Source organism: Cervus elaphus, chromosome 15 (genome assembly GCF_910594005.1).
Source record: "Cervus elaphus chromosome 15, mCerEla1.1, whole genome shotgun sequence".
Classification (NCBI taxonomy): Eukaryota; Metazoa; Chordata; class Mammalia; order Artiodactyla; family Cervidae; genus Cervus; species Cervus elaphus.
The window spans coordinates 81,528,090-81,550,347 of NC_057829.1; the positions used below are offsets into that span (position 1 = coordinate 81,528,090).

The 22,258-nt window shown below is 50.4% G+C and overlaps 1 protein-coding gene across 2 annotated transcripts in view; it reads left to right on the plus strand.

Annotated features, from left to right (window-relative positions):
- The window catches only part of GRK5 (G protein-coupled receptor kinase 5), a 225,651-nt gene that overhangs the window by 47,344 nt on the left and 156,049 nt on the right, over positions 1 to 22,258 (plus strand). The gene's annotated exons all lie outside the window — the stretch shown is intronic.

Here is a 22,258-nt window from a genome sequence, read left to right on the forward strand (position 1 = left end):
CTGGCCTCACCCACAGCCCCTGTGCTCCCAGGTGGAGAAATTCTTTGTATGTGTCGTGTATCTTTCACCTGCGCTGAAGCAGCTGATGGGAAAACTGAATTAGCATAGTCAGCTTTGAAACAACCTTTGTGTTCATTAGGTAGAAAGAAATAATTTAAGACAAAACAAAATCTAGGGGGGCTTCCCTGGTGGTCCAGGGGTTAAGAATCCACCTTGCAACACAAGCAACACAGGTTTGTTCCCTGGTCCTGGAAAATCTCACATGCCTCGGAGCAACTAAGCCTGTGGGCCACAACTACTGTGCCTGTGCTTTAGAGCCTTCAGCAACTGAGCCCCCGTGCTGCAACTACTGAAGCCCATGCAACAAAGAGTAGACCCTGCTCGCCACAACTAAAGAAAGCCCACGTGGAGCAACAAAGACCCACCACAGCCAAAAAATAAAATAAGACTTAAAAATCAACAACAATAAAAATCCAACGCTTTATATTTCTGGGTGTTCCGGCCCCTCATCAGGGTAGAGCTGGGGCCTGGGTCTTGGGCGGATCATAACTGTACCTCAGTGCACACTCTTCTGGGCAAAGGTTCTGTTTGTTCTTTAATGGAAATGGTAGAAACGAGCTGGCATCATTTCTAAACAAAGAGGGACTTTTCACAGGAAGTTTGTAGACCTGACACCTTCTTGCTTACTGTGGCGCGTGGCCTCTTTGCTGACAATTGGCGTGACTTGCTCGAGACAATAAACAATAGTCGTGGCCGCTTCCTGTGAGGAGGGAAGCACGGGTACAGGTGGGAGGCCGGAGGTGTCCCCAAGGAAGGGATTTCCTGAGAGCATCCTGTAGTCCTTAGCATAGTGGCCCTGGGACAAGAGCAGTCAGGACTGATACTGCCGAGGGTCCCCGTGGGCATGCCCTCTTCCAAGACCTCACACACTTGAATGAGCTGGTCCAGAGGCGGCGATTAGAACTGACGGGAATTACCAGATTCCGCTCTCCAGGCCTCTTCCCTGGAAAAGGGAAGAGGCTCGCCAGCTCCAAGCTGGTGATGTTGACCTTCAGGAGGAAAGGGGCCTGGCTGGGCCTGCCCCTCCCCTCTGCCGGCGAGGGGCCTATTAGTTCCTTCAGCGGACCTTCCTGTGTACCGGTCCCGCTGCCTGGATCCCTAGCATGCATTCTCTCCCTGCCCTTCACACTTTCGATGCCTCGCTTGACCTTCAGGGTCTGGCCTAATAAACCTCACCTTCTTGGAAAGGCCTTCATTTGCTGTCGTAAGTAGTTGGGCTCTGTTGCGGAGCCCCCCACCAGCCCCATTATTCTCAATTATAGCCCCGCTGTTCATTTCTTCCTTTCCCAGAGCTCACCAACATTTGTGATCGTGCGTTGGTGGGTTTACTTGTGTGTTGTCTCCTCTAACTGGGAACGTGGGCTGGTTGGTGCAGATCTGGTTCATGCTGCCCATGGCTGAGTTTGCAACAGGAGCCGACCTTCTCAGAGACCTTCAAAGGCGAAGGCACGGATTAGTGTGTATGTGTGTGTGTGTCCTGGGGGATCTCTAGGAGATGCCCAAAGGTTTCTTCTGAGAGGCGTGAAGTAGAGAGTTAGGTACTGTTTTTGTAAGTAAGACAACAGGCTTTTTCCTTCCAGCAGCTCCAAGTACAGGGTACCTGGCATACTCGTTCAAAGGAGAAAAAAAAAATCCATTCTTAAGAAGGCTCTGGAAATTTCATCTGCCAATTGGCACTCGAGGCCACTGGAGCAATACACACGTGGAATTTGAACTCTACCCTGCCTCAGAGAACAAGGCTGAAGCGATAGTACGAAATGCATTTAAATGTCATGCGTTATTATTAGTTGTAATCTTATCTTTGTTAATAATAATAACAGGACCCGCCTAGAAGTTGCTGAATAATAGCAGACGGGTGCTTTCCTAAGCTCGCCATCCGACAGCACCGTGGACCCTGGGGAGGCGCCGGCTCCATAGACACGGCTGGGAGGGACAGCGTGCTCAGCCGGAAGCTCCACCCGGGTCACACGTGTTCTGCCACATCCTCCACGCCCTCTGGGGCTCTGGTCATTCAGAGAGGCGCCGTGGAGGCCCGGGGCCCCTCAGACGCTGGCCTCAACCGCTTTAGAGCCTCTTCCACCTCCCAGCCCCCACCCCCAGCTGCTGGCACAAGTCAGGGGTGTGCAGGTCTGGGACCCGCAAGGCAGTTTCTCTTTGCAGAGATTCTGCGTGGCCTTTTCCTTTCTATTGTTCGCTGCCCCAGTGACTTGCTGAAACCATGTGTTTCCTACAGATTTTGTTTGCCTGCACTGACTTCTTTGTTTTGCTCCGGTAAACAGACATTTAGCATATACAGATCTTTGCACTTGACAAAGAGAGAGCTGGAGCCCTGGACCCGGGCGTCTGCACTGAGTCACTGAGTCTGATAGACCTTGGCTGGTCCAGAGCTCGTAAATGACTCACACGGTCAGGGCTGGCCCACGTTCGGAGGTTCAGTCGCCGGCGGCGGTGATGGAGGGCGACATCAGGCCTCTGACTCTAATGAGAAAAAACCGTATTTGAGAGAGAGGCTAGTCAGGGTTGAGCCCCTGTTCCAGCAGCTGTGTGACTTTTGGGGACGTTGCTTACCTGATCTGTGTGTTTCCTCATCTGTGTGTTTGGTGGCTCAGTGGTAAAGAATCTGCCTGCCAATGCAGGACACAGGGCTTTGATCCCTGGTCTGGGAAGATCCCATGTGCCACACATGGAGAGTCTAAGCTCATACGCCATGACCATTGAGCCTGTCTGTGCTCCAGAACCTGAGAACCCCAACTGATGAAGTCTGCACACCCTAGAGCCATAAGAGCCATAAGAGCCATAAGAGAAGGCACCACAATGAGAAGCCCAAGCACCGCAACTAGAGAAAAGTCCTTGCAGCAACGAAGACCCAGCACAGCCAAAAATAAATGAATAAAATTACAAATAAATAAATAAAAGTCTCCCTTAAAAAAAAACCAGAAACAGTACTGACCTTGGTGGGAGGCTTAAAGGAGTTGATATTTGGAGACCTTCTGATGGTTGATACATGCTGGCTGCTCTTGTTATTTGTTTGTTGGCCCTGTTTTGTGGACTGTCCTCAGAGATCCTGTTGGGAAAGGCTTGCCAGTAGACCCACTTCACTTTAGAAGTGAAATCAAGGCTTTTGTCACTGTAAGTTGATGTGATCCTCCCGGATGTATTGGCAATGGTCTGTTCATCGGAAACAGTTCAGAATGTTCTGGACTTCAGCCTTGTAAGGAGGCACAGATGCTGGATGGAAACAGACGTGGGTTTGCACACCCACTCCTGCTGCTACCAGCTGTGTGACCTTGGAGGTGCCACTTATCTTCTCTGAGCATCTCATCCTCTTGCCCAGGGTGACCGCGAGCATGAACTGTGCCTGAGTTTGTAAGGTGCTTAGGTGAGGCCGGGCACAGAGCCAGCACACGGTGGGTCAGGGCTTTGCCCTGACTGGTGAGCTTCATCCCAAAAGGCCAGTGTGCAGTGTTCTTAGAAACGGGCATTGTGGATACAAGAGAATCTCGAAGAAAGTGGAATGGTGGGGAGTGAGGAGCAGACGGAGTGGTCACGGCCTTTGAACTTCTCAAAGCCTGACCCCATCAGATTGTCTAGGTCATCTGTGGTCCAGCTCATAGACCTGGAGTCACAGGAGGCAAGACTATTGCCTTGCTGCCTTGGGACCCGAGCTGCCCTGGAGAGAGTCGATTCCTGTTCCCAGAGGGCTTCAGGCAGAAGCTGGATGGCCCTTGGGGAGGGACATGGATGCAATGGTCCATGTTGATAGTCTTCAAAGTCCTTCCACCCTGGACCTTCTAGGATTCTTGCACAGAACCAGAGATGGTCCTCCCCTTCAACACCAGGCATATTCTAGTCCCCCTGCCTCAGAATATGAGGGCAACTAATGGGTTAATGGGGCAACTTTAACCACTTTTAAAGGCCCAGTCAGGGGCCTTCCCTGGTGGTCCAGTGGCTAAGACTCCGAGCTCCCAGTGCAGGAGGCCCAGGTTCGATCTCTGGTGGGAAAACTAGATCCCACATGCTGCAACTAAGACCCCGTGCAGCCAAACGAATAGATATTCATGTGAAAAAAAAGGCCCGATCAGAAAGGGGATTGCACTAGGTCAGGGGGAGACTGTGGACTTCCAGAAGGGGGCCTTGGCAGCTCCACCCTGAGCTCACAGGAAGTGACTCTGAGATGTACCCACTGGTGCCTGCCCTGAGGCCAGGAGTGTTGGAGGCCACGATGGACCCCAGTGGCACAAAGGGGACTTTGCTGTGATCTCTTCCGAATGGAGCCCGCATGGTGGGGTCCTGCCGTTGGCCTTGGTACAGCAGGTGGTAAAGTTCAGGAGTGGGTGACTTCAAGAGTGTGCAGACTCCACATGACCACCTAAAACACATTTTAAGTAAATTTTAAAGTAAATTTATCCATGAGCAATCCATGGTGGTCATTACTGGATGTCGGGGGCTGGGTACCAGCCTCAATACTCCAGCCCCAGGCTTTCTCAAGCCAAGATGCCCTAGGCATTGGTACCTCCGACCACGGGTGTGGGTAGACCGCTGCCCTGACCCACGGGGCAGGGCTTATTTCCTCAGGCTTTGTTCCCATTGGCCGCTGAATTTTTGACCGTGGTTTTGGGGTTTGTTTGATGATGGGAAAAGTGGCTGAGCCGTATACTTAATTTTTTTTTTTTAAGATTTTAGAACAGTTTTAGCTTCACAACAAAATTAAAAGTAAACTAGAGAGCATTCTCACATACTCCCTGCCCCCAGATGTGGAAAGCCTCCTCCAATTATCAACATCCCCCACTGGACTGGCAGCTTTGTTATAACTGATGAACCTTCATGACACATCATAGTTATACAAAGTCCGTAGTTTACATTAGGGTTCACTTTTAGTGGTGTACTTTTGTGGCTTTGGACAAATGTACCCGCCTTTCTGTGTATCATACAGAATAGTTTCACTGCCCCCAAAACCCTCTGTGCTCTGCTTATTCAACTCTCCCTACCCCAAACCCCTGGCAACCACTCATCTTTTTTACTATCTCCATAGTTTTGCTTTTTCTAGAACGTTATATAGTTGGAATCATACAGTCTGTAACTTTCTCAGATTGGTTTTCTTTTTTTTTTCACTTAGTAACATACATTTAAGTTTCCTCCATGTCTTTTCATGCCTTGATAGCATATATCCTTTTAGCTGATTAATATTCCATTGTCTGTATGCACTGTAGTTTATTTATCCATTCCTAGTGGTAAAGAACCTGCCTGCCAATGCAGAAGACCTAAGAGACAGGGGGTTTGATCCCTAAGTCAGGAAGATACTCTGGAGGAGGGCTTGGCAACCCGCTCCAGTATTCTTGCCTGGGGAAGTCTGTGGACAGAGGAGCTTGGCGGGTTAGTCCTGGGGTTGCAGAGTCAGACACGACTGAAATGACTTAGCACTCACACTACTGAAGGACATTGTGGTTGCATCCAAGTTTTGGCAATTATGAATAAAGCAGCTGTAAATATCCTTGTGCAGGTTTTTGTGTGGATGGAAGTTCTCAACTCTGGGTTAATACCAAGGAATGCAGTTACTAGATCACATGGTAGGAGGATGTTGAGTTTTTATAAGAAACTGCCCAACTGTCTCCCAAAGTGGTTGGACCATTTTGCATTCCCCCCCAGCAGCGTATGAGAGTTCCCACTGCGCACGATGTGGGAGGGAAAGCAGGCGAGGGGGAGATGTGTGGAGAGATCCCAGGGCTCACATTCATTGTACGGCTTCCTTCCGCACTTAGCCATGGGGCTGCCTTCAGAAGGCGATCAGCCCATCCTTTCTGCGTGTCACCACCCTGGTACTGTAAGTGGTATCCGGTTGGTAGGAAACCTAGAGCCTCAGTGCAGGTGTCTTTACATGGTTGGCCTAGGTGGTTGTTTCCTTTGATGACAGTGTTGTGGCTTCTGAAGCAAGGCTGGGCCTCTTCCTCTCCCGCCCTCTGTCTGCAGCTCAGGTGGGAGGTGAGTGGTTGGAGGGTGAGGGGAATGGGGTGCATCTTTGCCAGTTGAAGGAAAGCTACAGTGTAGGTTTCTCCATCCCCTTGGGTGATGCTTCCTCGTGTCCTTTAACAGAGCTAGTCCCCCCTGGATGAGCTCTGAGGACCAGGTTGCAGCCCCAAGGACACTCCCAGGAGAGTCAGCACCTGAGGATTCCTGCCTCAGTTCCAGCTCTCACCAGGTGGCCTTTGGCAAATCTCGTGGCCTCTGTGGGCAGCAGGTTCCTACTGTTATGAGGGAGTTGCTGTGGAAATGCAAAGACCCTTGTAATTTGAAATTTCTCAGAGTGCAATATTGAAAAGTGGTTCAGAACCTGGGATTTATATTATGGCTTGGCCACATGCTAGCTTCCTGGGGCTCTCAGTTTCCTCATCTGTAAAATGGGCTAATGATGCTGCATTTGGGGAAGATGAAATGAGACAGACAGAGTATAGTCACTGGCACGTTGGTAAGACCCAGTAAGTGGCAGCTAGTGCTTCATATCACCGTCATCATGGGTGTGACCATCGCCCAGGGTGGAGAGCAAGTTTCCTGACTGTTGCTGGGGATACAGCCCAGATAAACACCCGGAGTGAAGTGAGGAGAGCATATGGTTGATCAGCATCTTTGGTTTCTGTTCTCTGAGCAGTGACCTGGACCGGTTGTGTGACTGTGACCTGCACTTGACCTTTTAGAAACAGATGAGGGCAACCTGGGAGAGCTTCCCTTACATTGGGCAGGACTGGATCTCTGACCACGGATCGTGTTACCACTTCCTGGAGACAGGCAGTCCTTTCAATTTTGTGTTTCATTTATGTAAACTTTCCTCTGATGGAGACTTGATACAGAGGAAAAAAAACATATGTGAACCCTTTATTTCCTGTGATAAATGATGACCTTTGGAACTGGGGTCAAGTCCAAATTCTCCAAGACAGAGTTTTTTTTTTTTGCTGCTGTGGTTTTAAAGTCACGACATGTTGTGCTTTTGGCTGCTGGTCTTTCTGGCTTATGATCCAGTTGAGATGCTAATAAATGAAATGGGTGCCTTTGGAAGGCATTCAGATATTACTCACTGGAGTAAAAATGCAACATTTGTTCAGGGAGAGGACTGAGCATTATGAAAACAGGTCTTACGTGCTTAGGGTCAACCTCAGACAAGAAAAGAAAGGCTGTAGGAGCTGGGGACCGTCTTGCTGGATGATCTTCATCTTTGCTGAAGATACGGACAAGGATGCAATTGTCTGCGGCTGTCACAGCACCTCAGTGGGTTTTGAGAATCCACTGGTTGGGGTTTGATGAAAAGTCTCGTGTCTTTCCTTCTCTGTTGCCAGATTAACATTTCACACAAATAGTTAGGCCAGAGGTGGGATACTCTGGGCTTTTGCTGGAAAGGCCTGTGGCTCAGAGCCTGCTGTAAAGTCAGAGGTTTAGAAAAGTCAGAGGGTATTTTGGTTTTTCTTGAAGTCACCTTTGACATTTTAGCAACACAGCTAGCAGATCGGGATGGAAGACTCCCAACAAATCTGAGATCCAGTAGGATGTGAAATGAGGCCTAGGATGTCAAAGAGAAGAGGGACTTTGGGGAGGATGAAGTCTTCCTTTCATAGACGAGAAAAAGCCCAGACAGGGTGAGTGGAAGACCTAACAGCACACAGCTAGTTAAGGCCAAGTTGAAACCTGAACCCACGTCTTAACTTCTAATCTGGGACTCTTCTATGGTTGGCCTATGCATGCTGTAGTTCACAGGTCTTACACAGTGATCAACTGTGATCCTGCTCTTTGTCACTTTTGTACCAAGTAACTTTGGCAGATGAAGTTTTTATTTTACAATATGTTCTTTTTTAAAACAGTGAACATAAAACATAGAAAAATTTCTCCAAGGAGTGAACTCTGCCAGTCATTAATGTTTTGGCATTTTTCTTTCCTGTCTTCATTTGTGCCTGAGCGTGTGAGTGGGGCGAGAAAGTAAAAGACCCACAAAGTAAATATACAGGCAGAAATAATTGTAATAATATCCGACTTATTCAGCCTGACCTTGAAGTGTATTAGAAATTGGGTTGGAATCCCTTGATGGCCATATTTCCATCCCTTGTCCTCGTGACTTGGAAAAATATATGATTCCTGGGCCAAATCTCTGGATAACATGACCAGGTTTTAGCCTCACCTAGGTGAATACATTTTAGCTTAAATGTTCTCAAGTGAAAAATTAGGTGGTGACAGTCTAGAAGGTAGCTTGTTTGGCATCCACTTGCTAGACATGGAGCATGGGTAACTGATACCTGGTTTGATTCAGCCAGACGCATGAGAGAGCTCACAAACCGCCGCACTGGGGCATAGACACCATACAATTGGGTGACTGTGTGTGCTTTTCTCTCCCCAGTGGTGTTCCAGACTAGTTCTGGGGGACATGGCAGGGCTTCCAGAGGTTAAAATAGAGATAGAGATGTCCGCACACTTTCCCTGGAGGGATAACTGATGCTGTTGAGATGTGGTCCCCGTGTATATCCTGTGAACGGACAGACATGGTAGGGGAAGACGGCAGCCTGGGGTCCCTGTGGCTGGTCCTTGTCGTTCTGCTCGGGGTGTTGAGGAAGGCCTGCACCCCACCCCCTTTTCTCTGCAATACCCCCACCACGACATGACTGGGCTCCACTCTCCAGACTGTCACCCAGGGATCCATAGTCTTTTTTAAAATTTAACTTTGTTTATTTATGGCTGTGCTGGGTCTCTGTTGCCGTGTGCGGGCTTTCTCTCTCCGCAGCAACTGGGCTTCTCTTTGCAGTGGCTTCTCCTGTTGCAGATCACGAGGGCACATGGGCTTTAGGAGTTATGACCCATGGGCCTAGTTGCTCCATGGTACGTGAAATCTTCCCAAACCAGGGATTGAACCTGTCTTCTGCATTGCACGGCTCATTCTTAACCACTGGACCCCCAGGGAAGTCCCCTATATTCTTTTAAAGCCACTTCATTGAGATATAATCGGCAGGCAGTAAACTATGCATATTTATAATATGTATACTATTTGAAGAGTTTGGGTCTATCCACCTACCTGTGAAACTTGTACCGCACGTTAGTGAGCCTGTCTGTCACCCCTGGGAATTTCCAGATGCTCCTGTGATCCTTCCCTCCACATCCTCTACCCCCCCCCACCCCCAACCCCCAGCCACCCCTCATCCTGCTTTCTGTCAGTATGGATGAGTTGACATTTTTTTTTAGAGATTTCTATAAATGGAATCACATAATTAGTACTCTTTTTCACCTGGTTTCTTTCACACAGTGTAAGTATTTTGAGATTCATTCACACTGTTACATGTATCTGTCGTTCTTTCCTTATCTCCTCCCCTGTTGGGACATTTGGATTGTTTCCAGGTTTTTTTTTTTTTTGCTATTACAAATAAAGTGACTGGGAACACTGTGTGAAAGTCTTTCTATGAACATATATTTTTCCTTTTCTCCTGGGTAAATTCCTGGCATGGAATGACTGGGTCCTACGGTGGGTATAGGTTTAACTTCTCTGGAAATTGACAAACTGTCAGTTTCTATGTGATTACATCGCTGTACTAGGAATCTGTTTTTTTTTTTTTATACTTATTTGGCTGCACTGAGTCTTAGGCGCAGCACACAGGGTCTCCAATCTCTGTTGCTGGGTGTGAGATCTTCAGTTGCTTCATGCATACTCTTAGTTGGTGCATATGGGATCCAGTTGCCCAACCAGGGATTGAACCCGGGCCTCCTGCATTGGGAGTGCGGAGTCTTTGCCACTGGACCACCAGGGAAGAAGTCCCCGGAATCTGTATGTTTTAAATAACCCTCCCCAGCAATTCTCCTGTAGCCTTTTCTTTCCTGCAGTCACCTAACGGCCTGCGGTTGGCCCTGGGTGCCAGGCTGTGTGAACCAGTCACCTCTGCTTGTTCTCTCAGGGCTGGTTTGGCCTTGGCCTCTCTCTGCAAGCTGCCCCTGGGGAGCAGAGGGAAGACTGAGACTCTTTACCTGCATACCTGTCTCCCACCCACCCAAGCCTCGCAGGTACACTGACTTGCTCTGGGGTCAACAAGCCACGTGGCAAGGAACTGCCTTGTCCACTGCCTCAGTGTCCCACCAGAGACCTCAGAGAGGTGGGCGCACCCATGACTTCCCCGTGAAACGCTTGGATGCCTTGGACTCACTTCTCAGCTGACCCCTGGCTTGACATGCGCCTGCTGCGGAGACAGCCTGGAGTCTGACCTGCCTGAGCGGGGAATCAGAGCTCATTGCTGCCTCTTCCCAGCCCTTCTACCCATCAGCCAGCACTTAACCTGCCCCCTTAGGTGCCAAGCCCTGAGCTAAGGTGCTCATCGCAGAAAAATGGACAGGGTAGACCTATCCCCGGGGAGCTCGGTGTATGAAGAAAGGGCAAGGGAGGCAGATTTTCTGACGAAAGCAGGCCTGGGTGGGGCAGGCTGGGCACTCCTGGGATGGGCCCGGGAGGGGAGTCGTGGTTAAGCCAGACTGGATTCAGGTGGCAACAGCACGGCCTCTCGCCTCTGCCCACGCGTGCCCTTCACGGCCCAGACGGCTCTTGAGGATTCTTGGGGAGGGAGTGGTGATGGCCCGCGGCTGCCTGGCGTTCTGTGACTCGGGGCCGCCTCGAGCCCTGCGGGGTGAGGAGAAGGCGAGGTGTTCCAGGCTGCGGGCCAGCGCCCAGGCGCACGCACGTCAGAGCTGCTTGGTGGGCAGCGCGTGCTCTCGCTGGGGGCGCTCACACCCTTTCCTGGAGGCAGTGAAGCGGAAGGGAAGAAAGAGAGCCACCTCGGGAGAGTGTGAAGTCTTGGTTCTGTTCCTGGAGAGGAGCGGGTTGGTTTGCACACAACTTGTGCGGGTGGTGTTGGAGGGCGTGAATCCCACCACCTGCCCGCACAGGCTGTTTTGATCCGGTGGCCTCTTTTTCACTTGGATTCCTGCTGTCCTGGCCCCACAAATCCTGTGTTTGAGTTGGTCTGGGCCTGGAGTGGGAGAAGCCTGGAATGCAGTATTGGGACTTTACCTGTAGGCAGTGGGATGCCCCTGGGCTGTACCCAGGGCGTTGGACACCTGAGCGCCTTTAACTCTGAAGGCTTTTCCCTGTCTCTGCAGAACAACTGTACTTAAGGTGAAGAATCCTGACTTTAAAATACTGGTGCAGGAACAGTTATGTTTGATAATGAAATATCCCAAGCCTGCTTTGTCTGAGTGATGATGACAATTCATACTAGGATGTATACGAAGTCAGCACTCTGAGCTTGTGGGCCAGCACGCTTGGGGCCCCCTGCTTTTTGTTTTTCTTCAGTCTCGAAGTCGTATCTGACTCTTTTTGACCCCAAGAACTGTAGCCTGCCAGGCTCCTCTGTCTATGGAGTTTTCTAGGCAAGAAGACTGGAGTGGGTTGCCGTTTCCCTTCTCCTGGGGATCTTTGCGGATCAGGTATTCAGCTCATGCCTCCTGCATTGGCAGGTGGGTTCTTTACCACTGACCCGCCATGGGATTTTTCTCTTTGGTTTTGCTGCCTGCAGGGACGTAAATATCAGTTGTCTCTCCTGTCTATCCCTCCATCATCGTTCAAAAGTGGTTCTCACAGCTCTGGTCCACTGTTATCTCCTTTCCAGTCCCCTCTGCTTTGTAGGTTGTTCAGTTCAGTTCAGTTGCTCAGTTGTGTCTGACTCTGTGTGACCCCATTGCTTGTAGATTGATAGCTGTCTTATTCTTTGTTACTTTAGCGGTCTCAGGAGTGAGAGGGAATAAATGTACTATGTTCAGCTCCACCCTGCTTGCCAGGTCTCTCCAGGTGCTGGACTAACACAAAACATAGCTTTTACCATTTTAACCTTTTTAAGGTGTGCGGTTGAGTGGTCTTAATTACATTCACAATGTGGTACAACTGTTACCAGGATCCATTTCCAGAACCTTCTCATCATCCCCAATAGAATCTCTGTACCCATCAAACAAGAACTTCTGTTCCTTATTCCCTGTAGCTCTTGGTAACCTCCGTTCTGTTTTCTGCCTCTATGGATTTGCTTATTCTAGGTGCCTTATATTGGTGGAATCGTACAGTATTTTTCCTTTTGTGTCTGGCTTATTTTACTTAGCATAATCTTTTCAAGGTTTACCCATATTGTGGCATATATATATAACATCCTGTTTATGGACACACCATATTTTGTTTAGTCATTCATCTGCTGATGGACACTTGGGTGGATTCTACCTTTTGGCTGCTGTGAATAGTGCTACTATGAACAATGGTGAACAAGTATCTGTTTGAGTCCCTGTTTTCAATTCTTCGAGGATATACACCTAGAAGTGGAATTTCTAGATGGTAACGAAATTCCATGTTTAACGTTTTGAGGAGCTGCTAAGCTGTTTTCCTTGCAGAATGCTTTGGAGGTAGTGGCTTCCCATTGCCTGCATTTTAAAGCCCAAGGCCGGCCTCGTGCATTCAGAACTTTGCTCTTTCTGCCTTACTACAAGGATCTACTCCAACCAGACTGAATCTATCGTCACATCCTGTCTCCACGCCTTCGGCTGGATCATTCACGTCCTGTCTCCACGTCTTTGGCTGGATCATTCCTTTCCCCTAGGATACCCCTTTACCTCCCTCTCAGATTTAATGCATATCCTGCCTTTACTACCTCCTTTGGAGAAAATTCACCCCTCTCTGCAGCTCCCACTGCAGTTGTGGATCTGACTCAGTGACCCAGATCCTGATTTACAGACTAATCTGGGTTGATAATCTCTGCCGAAGGCGACCACGGACCGTTCACTGTGGCGTGGCCCACGCTTGCCTGTCCGGCCTGTGACTGCCAGCCTGTGGGTGAGCTGCCGCTCTGCAGCCAGCCTCCACGTGGCACCATCTTCACAGGGAGGGATGCTGCCTGGCCCCTGGCATGAGCGTGCGGAGCCTTTCATGCTGGCAGGCTGCCTCGGGTTCCCGGGGTGCTGCCTGGCTGCCTCCCCTCTTGGGTCCCTGCCCATTTGGAAGCGTGCCCTTGAGCACTGCCATCCCTGAATCTAGCCAGCAGGCCGTCCGAACCCCCACGGGGACCGGGAAGCCTGGCTGAATGCAGGGATTGTGAGCTACTGTCGGAGAAGCAGGCAGCCCACTTACTGAGCTTACAGGGTGGGTTTGGTGGATTCCGAGCCTCTGATGCCTTAGGGCCTGTCTCGTTGCACAGAAAACAGCCAGAGTGGCCTGTCAGCCAAGCCAGAAACCCGGTGTCCTCTCTCCACCCTGTCCTACTTCTCATTAATGCTGGTGACTCTCTCTTTGAACTCTTCGTCCATGTGTCTAGCTTAGATGATCGCTGTGGCTTCCTCCGTGGTTCCCCGACTTCTGATTTGCCCCCCACTCCGGTCTGCCTCTGTATGCAGGCTTTCGAGAATTCAGATCCTAGCTGCACCCTCCACCCCAATGAGTCACCCACAGCCCCTCCCCGCGTGGGTTTCAGGTCCCTGTGCTACTTTAGTTCCCTGGGTATGGGAGGGCACGGGCCCTCCCTTCTTACTGTCTTGTTTCTTGGGCCTGGAACATTCTCCCAGCTCTCTCCCAGGCTAGGTGCCACTTGTGCTTCAGGCTTCAGTCCTGGCATTGCTCCCCGGAGACACGTCTCTGGCCCCAGTTCTGTGGTTCCCATGGCTTGTGCACCCACCTTTTCATGGTCTGTTCTCACCCGTCCTGCAAGCCCTGTTCATACACTGCATCCCCAGCTCCTTAGATCGCACCTGGGCCAGGCGGCTGCTACAGAAATGGGGACTGTGGGGGTTTTGGACAGGCCTCTAGGACGGCTGGACTGAGGCCCCTGGGGGCTCCAGATTTCTCACTGGGAGTGGGAAAGGCTGACCCTGGGGTCTGGTCTCACGTCCAGCTTCCTGGTCTCATGTCTAGCAGCCAGGCGCAGAGCTAAGCAGAGTAGAGACAAGCACCCTGGGGGTTGTAGTAGGTTCCAGGGCCTCCACCAGCCTGGAGGCTTTGAGGATGCTCTCTTGGAAGCATTTGAGCTGCTATCTCCTGAGCAAACAAGGTTGAGTGTCTAATCGTAAAATCAAGTTCTTGTACGAAGGCAGATCTGTGGGGCCAGGGAGAGTCAGCAGGTACTCTGGTTGGGGGCCTGGTGAGCATGAGCAGTTTGCTGCTGGGTCCTTCCTCTAAGTGCCCATGGAGACTGGCCCGTCTGCAAAGGTGGGCATATCTCAAGGCCTCTCGGAGGTGGCAAGAGGTCTGGCCTGCTCTCAGTTGTTTTGTTCTGCAGCTGCGTGCTCATTAACAAAATTTAAAATTCCACAAGAAGGTTACAAACGTTATGGCATTTAAAATGATTTATGTTTTTCAAGATGGCGCTTTTTAAACAGACACTGCATAGCCACTCTAGGTACGAGGTAATGACGGGATGTAGAAGAAATACTGATTCATAGTGTGCTGCACGTGGGGTGGAGCTGGGATCAAATAGAAGTGTCCCCTCTCCCCGGGGGTGAGCGTAGTCTCATTTGAAGATGATATAAAATAGTTGATCTTGAGATGTCTATGTTATGAAAGTGAAGCCAAGTCCCTCCTCCCATGCCCACCCCCCCACCTCCCCACTCCCACCCTCAGGCCCTGCAAGTCCTTCTCTGGCTGGAAAATGAGGAACTTGGGGTGGGGCCTGGGGGAGGCAGCAACTCACACGCATTCCTGGGGCCGGGAGTTGCCAGTTTCTGGAATGTCCCCTCCCTGGACTCCCTGGCCAAGAGTGAATGGGGCCTGGGGCACAAATGCTGTTACCCAGGGAGGCTTGTTCCTGGATGGATCGAAGCTCTGTGCCCACCCTCTGGGGGCCAGGCCTGCTGTGAGGTGACCTGATTTTGCTGCTGGTTTACATGGGCTGTCAGTCATCAAGTGTCTGTCTCAGCTGGACGTCCCACCCCTCACTCTGCAGATGGGACCTTGAGTCCCCTGCCTCGCAACCTAAGTCGATCAAGGTCACACAGTAGCACAGCTGAGAGGTGAAACTGGTTCTTTAAGACCTGGTTTGGAGCTGAGGGTGGGTGGGACGGTGAATGCCTTCAGCAGGTTAATGTTATAAGGTTCATCTTTGTGTCCCCAGGCCTTAGTTTGGAGCCTGGCATGCCAGGACCTCAGAAAATCTTTGTTGAATGAAGAATAGCAGCCAACATTTATTGAATGCCAGCAACTATGGTCGCTGCAAGTCTATGTGATTTCATTGAAGCTTCCCCCAACTCTGGGCAGTTAGGTACTTTTATCCCCTGTGTGCAGGTGGGAAAGCTGGAGCACAGATGGGGAAAGAAACCTGCCCAACAACAAACAGCTAGTAAATGGAGCTGAGGTTTGGACCCAGGTAGTGGCTCACGGTCACTGTCTAGACCAGCGCCGGCCAGTTGGAAATTCATGTGAGCCTCCTGTGAAACTGAAAATGTCTAGTCCCATTAAAAAAAAGTAAAAGAAAAAAAAGTAAGAGAGAAACATCTGAAATTGCTTTAATATTTTATTCAGTCCACTATATGCACAAGATTAGTGTTAACATGTCATTTGTATAAATCTTCCTAGTAAGATATCTGGCAGGTTTGATTCACGCCGAGTGTTCAGAGTCCAATATGTATTTTAAGGTCTGAGTTTGGAGCGGCCGCATCTTGGGTGCTCAGTAGCTATCCGTGTCTGGTGGTTTCTATGTTGGGCGTTGTAGCTCTGGATCGCTCTGCCGGTCAATGAATGAATATTGGGAGTTGTTGTCATCCGGAGCTGAGGAAGCATGAGGAAGTGGTCAACAGGAATAACAGATAGACAGGGCATGGCAGGCCTGAGCATGTGTGTTGGGTTCTAGAAGGCGCCTGCTAGACTTCCCCAGTTGTGTGTGCCAGGCGAAAGCTGCGGCCTCGAAAAGGGATGTCCCCGTCGGGGCTGTCCCCAGGGATGGAGCATCTCTCCTGCTGTCTGGGACAGGGCCTGGGCAGGGCTGTGCGGAGGGCAGACACCCTGAGTTCCTAGCCCCGCGCTGTGGGGAGGCTTTGCTTGTCTGCGTGGGGATCTGGCTCTGAGCCGTGTTGCTTTTGGCCCAAGGCCGTTGCAAAAGTCCCCGGAGCTCAGAACAGGTACGATGTGTTCTTCGGGAAAGGTTATGAGGTTTCAGACATAACAGAAGCTCTGAGTATACAAATAGAGGATGTCTACGGGCTGGTGTCAGGAGTGAAGTCATCAAACCCATACATCATGGGGTCAGCGCTGGCTGACGCACTTAGGGCCCCTCGGGCTTGGAGGTGACCTGTAGGCAGGGAGACTAGAAATTACAGGCCCGGCGAGGGGAAGGGTGGGTGAGCAGAAGCAGGGACAGTAATGCAGTAGTGTTTTCTCAAATGGGCCTTGAATGAAAGGGGTTAAAACTGTCCCTTAAAATGTTTCCCGGGTGGTCTGAAGATGCAGTGAGAAGAGGGTGGGTGGGGAGAAAAGGTCTTCCTAAGCCAACCTCTCCCCCCACCCTCCTACTGCACCCCCCCCACTGCACCCACCCACCCCCCACCACACCCTTCTCTGGTCTTGGTTTCTGGTTCAGGGCAGAGATCAATCTGTGGCCAGTCTCCCGCCCAGACAAGGTTTCTGAAAAGATCATTGGGGCTGGAATGTTTCAGGCTGGCCTTGGGAAGCGCTCTGTTATGATGACTTGACTTAGGCCATTCTTGTTGTTCAGTAGCTCAGTCGTGTCCGAATCTTTGCGATGCCAGGCTTCCCTGTCCTTCACCATCTCCTGACCACTGGAGGCACTTTATACAGAGGACCATCCACTAGCCCAGTAAGAATTTGACCCCAGGATCCAGCCGGGAAGATGGATGCTGGACTGAGAAGCCCTGGCGGGCGACTGAATAGTCAGCCCCACATGGCTTGGGGGTGGGGGCATGGCTCAGTTCTTAAAATCCTGCCCTGTGATTCAGGAATAGGATGATGTGGCCTGGGAAAAGGAGTAGAGGTGGGCAAAATATTTTAGCATTTAAAAAATAGCAACTGACTGATAAGGCCACATGCCCTGAGGCAGAAATAGAGGAGCCTAGAGCTGCCAGGGCTGGGCCAGAGCCAGGGATGAAGGCCACGTAACAGGCCCTGGGGCCTAGTGCAAGTTCTTAGTTCAGTTCAGTCGCTCAGTCGTGTCTGACTCTTTGCAACGCCATGGACTGCAGCACGCCAGGCCTCCCTGTCCATCACCAACTCCCGGAGTTTACTCAAACTCATGTCCATTGAGTCGGTGATGCCGTCCAACCATCTCATCCTCTTGTCATCCCCTTCTCCTCCCGCCTTCAAGTTCTTACCTAGGCTTCTTGGCAGAAAGCCCTCGGGCAAGACTGTCCTGTCTGCAAAATGGGACTAATGATACCTATTTTACAGTTCAAATTAGATGCTGTGCAGGTAGAAGTAGTTTATAGAGCAAAACACCTCAGAAATCCAGTTGTCTTTTTTGTGTGTGTGTATTTTTTGTTTTATTTTTACTGCATGGCCTGTGGGATCTTACTTCCCCATTCAGGGACTGAATCTGAGGCCATAACAGTGAAAGCGATGAGTCCTAACCCCGGGGCCACCAGGGAATTCCCATGTTGGGGGGGAGGCGGTTATTATATTTATTAACTGTACTGTGAATCTTTTATTTTTATTTATCTTATAGCTTTAAGGTATGGTGGTGTTCTTTCAGCCATCTTTTTAAAACTTTTCATTTTGAAAAATTTCAGTTGTACTCAGACACAGAGAGGATGGTATGATGAAGCTCCTGTACTCTTCAGCCGGTTCAACCATCCTGAATATTTCATCAGGGCGATTTTGAAGTCTTCAGGCTGAGTTAATCTGGGTGAATAAATTTCTTTGATTAATCAAGTTCCCCACGCTTTAAATCTTTTGAAGTAAAATCTGCCCTCTTGGGAAAAAGAGTGTGTTTGTATATTATTAGGTGTTTTGCCCTAACGCGCTTGCCACAACCTGTGATTAACTTTTCAGCCAGGTCCGATGGGTTTGGTGGGGACTCCCACCTGGGGCCTGTGTGGCCCCCTCACCCTTCCTTAAGCCACAAAAGCAAGATCAATTCTCCCAGGAGTTTGCGGGCCTCTGTGGAATCTGTTTTTCAACTTGCTATAATTTGAAGGGAAAAGGTTGTTCTGCAGTCTAAATGATTATTTACAGGAGGAGCTGGGGAGTTTCAAGGGAGCCAGAAAGTCGGTTGTCTCTGATCATTTTAATCTTCCACGTAGACAGTTACCCATTCCCTTGTCTGGGTGTGGTGGTTTCGGTGGGAATGGTGGGGAGGTGGGGAGTTGGGGGGCGGGGCGGTGAAGGCTGATGGAGTTTCCTTTGATCTGTTTCTGCTCAAAGCTGCTATGTGTAATTCAAGCTTCTTTCTTAACTTGGCCAAACCAACTCTGGGTAGCTGTGAGGGTCAGATGTCAACGGGTCAGATGTCAACTCCCGGAGACATCCGTGTCTGTCTCACTCACCGATCTGTTCCTTCTGCAGCACATAGTAAGTGCTAAATAAATTTATGTTGAAGAGCAGGAAGGAGGGGAAGGAAGGAACGAAAAGCTACATCCGCCCATCTAGTCATAATTAGTTGCAAATCTTTTACTTAAATTTCTTTTAAAAATGTTGTGTATTATTATTATTATCATTTTTACTTTTTCTCTCCATCGAAAATCTTTCATTTCAGGACTTAGAAATGTCATTAGAAAGCCCTCAGGGGAAAAAAAAAAATGCTTGTTTCCTCTGGGCTTTGAATACCTTCTCTTTTTCTTCTTGTACAAATTGTATTCCTATTTCAGACTTAGCTCAGGTGACATTTTATCTTTTAAAATGTTTTGGACTCTCTCTGTCAAAATGCATGGCCACCTGTCTCTTACACCGCTGTTCACACTTCTGTAAAGTCCAGGCAGGAGGGACGTCATTCTCTGCGTTGTCAGGGGCCCGTGGCAAGCTGGTCTCTGGGAGGTTGGCTCTGCCAACCGTAGAGGACTCAGGTTCAGAGAGGCGAAGTGACTCTCCAGGTAGACACAGCTCGTGAACGATGAGCCTCAGATCCAAACCAAGGCTTGACCGATTCCAAAGTCCTGCTTGGAGGCTGCTGCTCCCCAGTGCGTCCGCATCCTTGGCTTTCTGTTCCCCCTCTCTGGGCTTCCCCCTCTCTGGGCTGGGTGGTTCTCACATTTAGGAATGGAGCCCGTGCCTCCGTTTCTTGGTCCCAGGGTTAACTCAGTGCTGGGGAGGCAGGAGATGTCTAGCTCCTACACGGGCACATCTCTCTGGCTGCCCGTACACCACCCCAGGTGCCGGGTCTGTTCTCCTCCCCACCCTGACTACCTGCAGGATTACCCCCCCACCGCCAGGAGTTTATGAGCTTTGAGCCCAGGGGTGTGGCCCATTCCAGTCCTTGTTGGTGGGGGCTTGGCACACATCAGGGCCCACCAGGTTTGTCAGGAGGCTCACAGGGTGGGCAGTGGGGAGGAGAGAGTGGAGGGGCTCTGTGCACCCCCGGAGGTAAGCTCCATGCCGGCCAGGGCCTTGTCTTGTTGGTTGTAGCTGCAGTGTCCGGTCGTTCGGTCTAAGCACACAGTAGGTGCTTACTAAATACACATCCAGTGCACGAGTCGCCTCCAAGCCCTGCTTCCTGACCTTCCCCAGAGCCGGCTTTATTGTGGGTTCTTGAGCCACTGCTGAGAGTGGACGGGCCAGGCCAAGGGACCACCCAGTGTGACCCTGGCCCCCAAGTGGACAGCATCTCCACCACCCCTAACTGGTGTCACTGCTCCGGCCCGCCCGTAGTGTGTCCCCACAGTCTGGCCTGGTCAGATACGGACCTGCCCCATGGGGCCCTTGTTTCCCCGCCGTCTCACCCCTTCACTCAGCTTCTCATCTGGAGAGGGGGACACAATGTCCGAGCTACTAATCCCCAGCCTCCGGCGTGCCCTTGAACTTTCCTTTAAACAGCTCTCTGACCCCCCAGCAGCACTTCAGGTCACATTCCCAGAGAGCCGGCAGATGAGGGCTGAGTCTGTTTATTTTCCAAGATTTCAAAAAAACATGCCTTTCCCCCCCTTCTGACCTCAAACAAAACTTTTTTCTCTGCAACACTTGTATTTTTAACTGCATGAGAAAATATGGTAAGGGAGCATATTTTCTTTGCAGAACTGTCATTTTAAAAGAATTTTTTCATTAAAAAAAAAAAAAGGTTTGAGGGATGGGGAAAGTAAGGTTGTTTTGTTGCTTTGTTTTTGTTTTTTTGGTGCTGTGAGGGCTCCTTGGAGCTATTTTCTGCCCAGAACCACGTGTATGTATGGCCCTTACTCAAAGATTCTGAGAGGTTCCTGAAAATTGAGCCTGTAGCTATTTTCAGCCTTGTTGTGATCAAGGATTTCTGAGCACCTTTTCCTCTGCTTCTGAAGACCTCAAACTGGACCCACTCACTGAGAGCTGTAAACAGGCATCTCCCTCGACAGCAGGAAGTGCTTAATGTCTTTGCTTTGAGGAGCGGGTATTCTGGGCAGAGTGTGGGACAGAGTGGGAGGTGGGGCCTGGCCTGCTCTCCCTCCCACTGTGGGAATCAAGGATGGCAGCAGCCTGTGGGCATATTTGTAGCCTCTGAATTCTCATCTGGGCTTCCCCTGGTAGCTCAGCTGGTAAAGAATCTGCCTGCAAGGCAGGAGACCCTGGTTTGACTCCTGGGTCGGGAAGATCCTCTGGAGAAAGGATAGGCTACCCACTCCAGTATTCTTGGGCTTCCCTAGTGGCTCAGGTGGTAAAGAATCTGCCTGCATTGTAAGAAAATGGGGTTCGATTCCTGGGTTGGGAAGATCCCGTACGGAGGCTCTGAAGCCCAGAGAGGGTTGGTGACTTGGCCATAGTCACACAGCCCCCCAGATACTGATGAGCAGAGGCCTGGAAGGGGGTAATTTCCCTGTGCCTTGGTCTTTGTGCCAGATGTCCTCTATGCCTGAGTCTCCCCATGACCCAGGACCTGTCTGTTGGTTGACTTCCTGGAAGCAGTTTCATTACGCTTCAATGGAGCTGTCTTTGGCCTGATTGGGATAGGTTCTCTTGTTTCTATCAGTTTGTGCAACCGTGATCTTTGCTTCTCTCCGATCGGGGTCTGGCATGTCAAATACCTACATTTCAGGGATCCTTCTAGGATTTAAAACTTGTAGTTTAACGTGTGTGTGCTCAGTCATGTCTGACTCTTTGAGACTCCACAGTCTGTAGCCTGCCAGGTTCCTCTGTCCATTGAATATTCCAGGCAAGAATCCTGGTGTGGGTTGCCATTTCCTACTCCAGGGGTTCTTCCTGACTCCGGGATCAAACCTTCATCTCTTGCATCTCCCGAATTGGTAGGTGGATTCTTCATTACTCCGCCACCTGGGAAGCCCAGTACTTATCAGTTGGGAGGCTGCTCTGTGCTCAGGAGAAGTAGAAAAACTGGCCACTTCTGGAAAGAAGCACCTGCTTAGCAGGGGTGGTCGAAGCACAAGAACTTCCACATGCTGAGCTGCTTCTGGAAGATGCCTGTGTCCCAGTCTCCCCACGTCTGGCTCCCTCTCATAACCTCCGTCCTTGGCTCTCACCTCTGCTGCCGCTATCCTGGTTCAGAGTCTCATTCCTCCTCTTACCTGGACTCTTGCAGTGGCCCCCAAAATACTGAGTTGGCCAAAAAAGTTCGTGTGTATTTTTCTGTAGCATCTTATGGAAAAATCCGAACGAACGTTTTGGCCTCCCCAGTACCTCCTGGTCTTGCCAACATCATGGTGACTATAAAACTTCCATCTGGTCATGGTTTTTCTCCCACAAACTGGCTCCATCTTCTCCCCCCAGACTCCTGTCCCTTCCCAGAAGCTTACGATCCAGCCATTCCTGACGACCCCTGACCCTCTGAAACCTCTGCCTCGAATGCCCTCTCGCCCACCTCTGTTTGGAGGACACGTTCTTGTCCTTTCAGGTCATGATGAAGCACTCCTCCTTTGGAGAAACTTCTAGATTCTAGATTGGGGCTTCCCTGGTGGCTCGGTGGTAAAGAATCTGCCTGCAATGCAGGAGACCCGGGTTCAATTCCTGGGTCGAGAAGACATCCTGGAGAAGGGAATGGCAACCCATTCCAGTATCCTTGCCTGGAGAAGCCCGTGGACAGAGGAACCTGGCAGGCTACAATCCATGGGGTCGCAAAGAGTCAGGCATGACTGAATGACTGACACT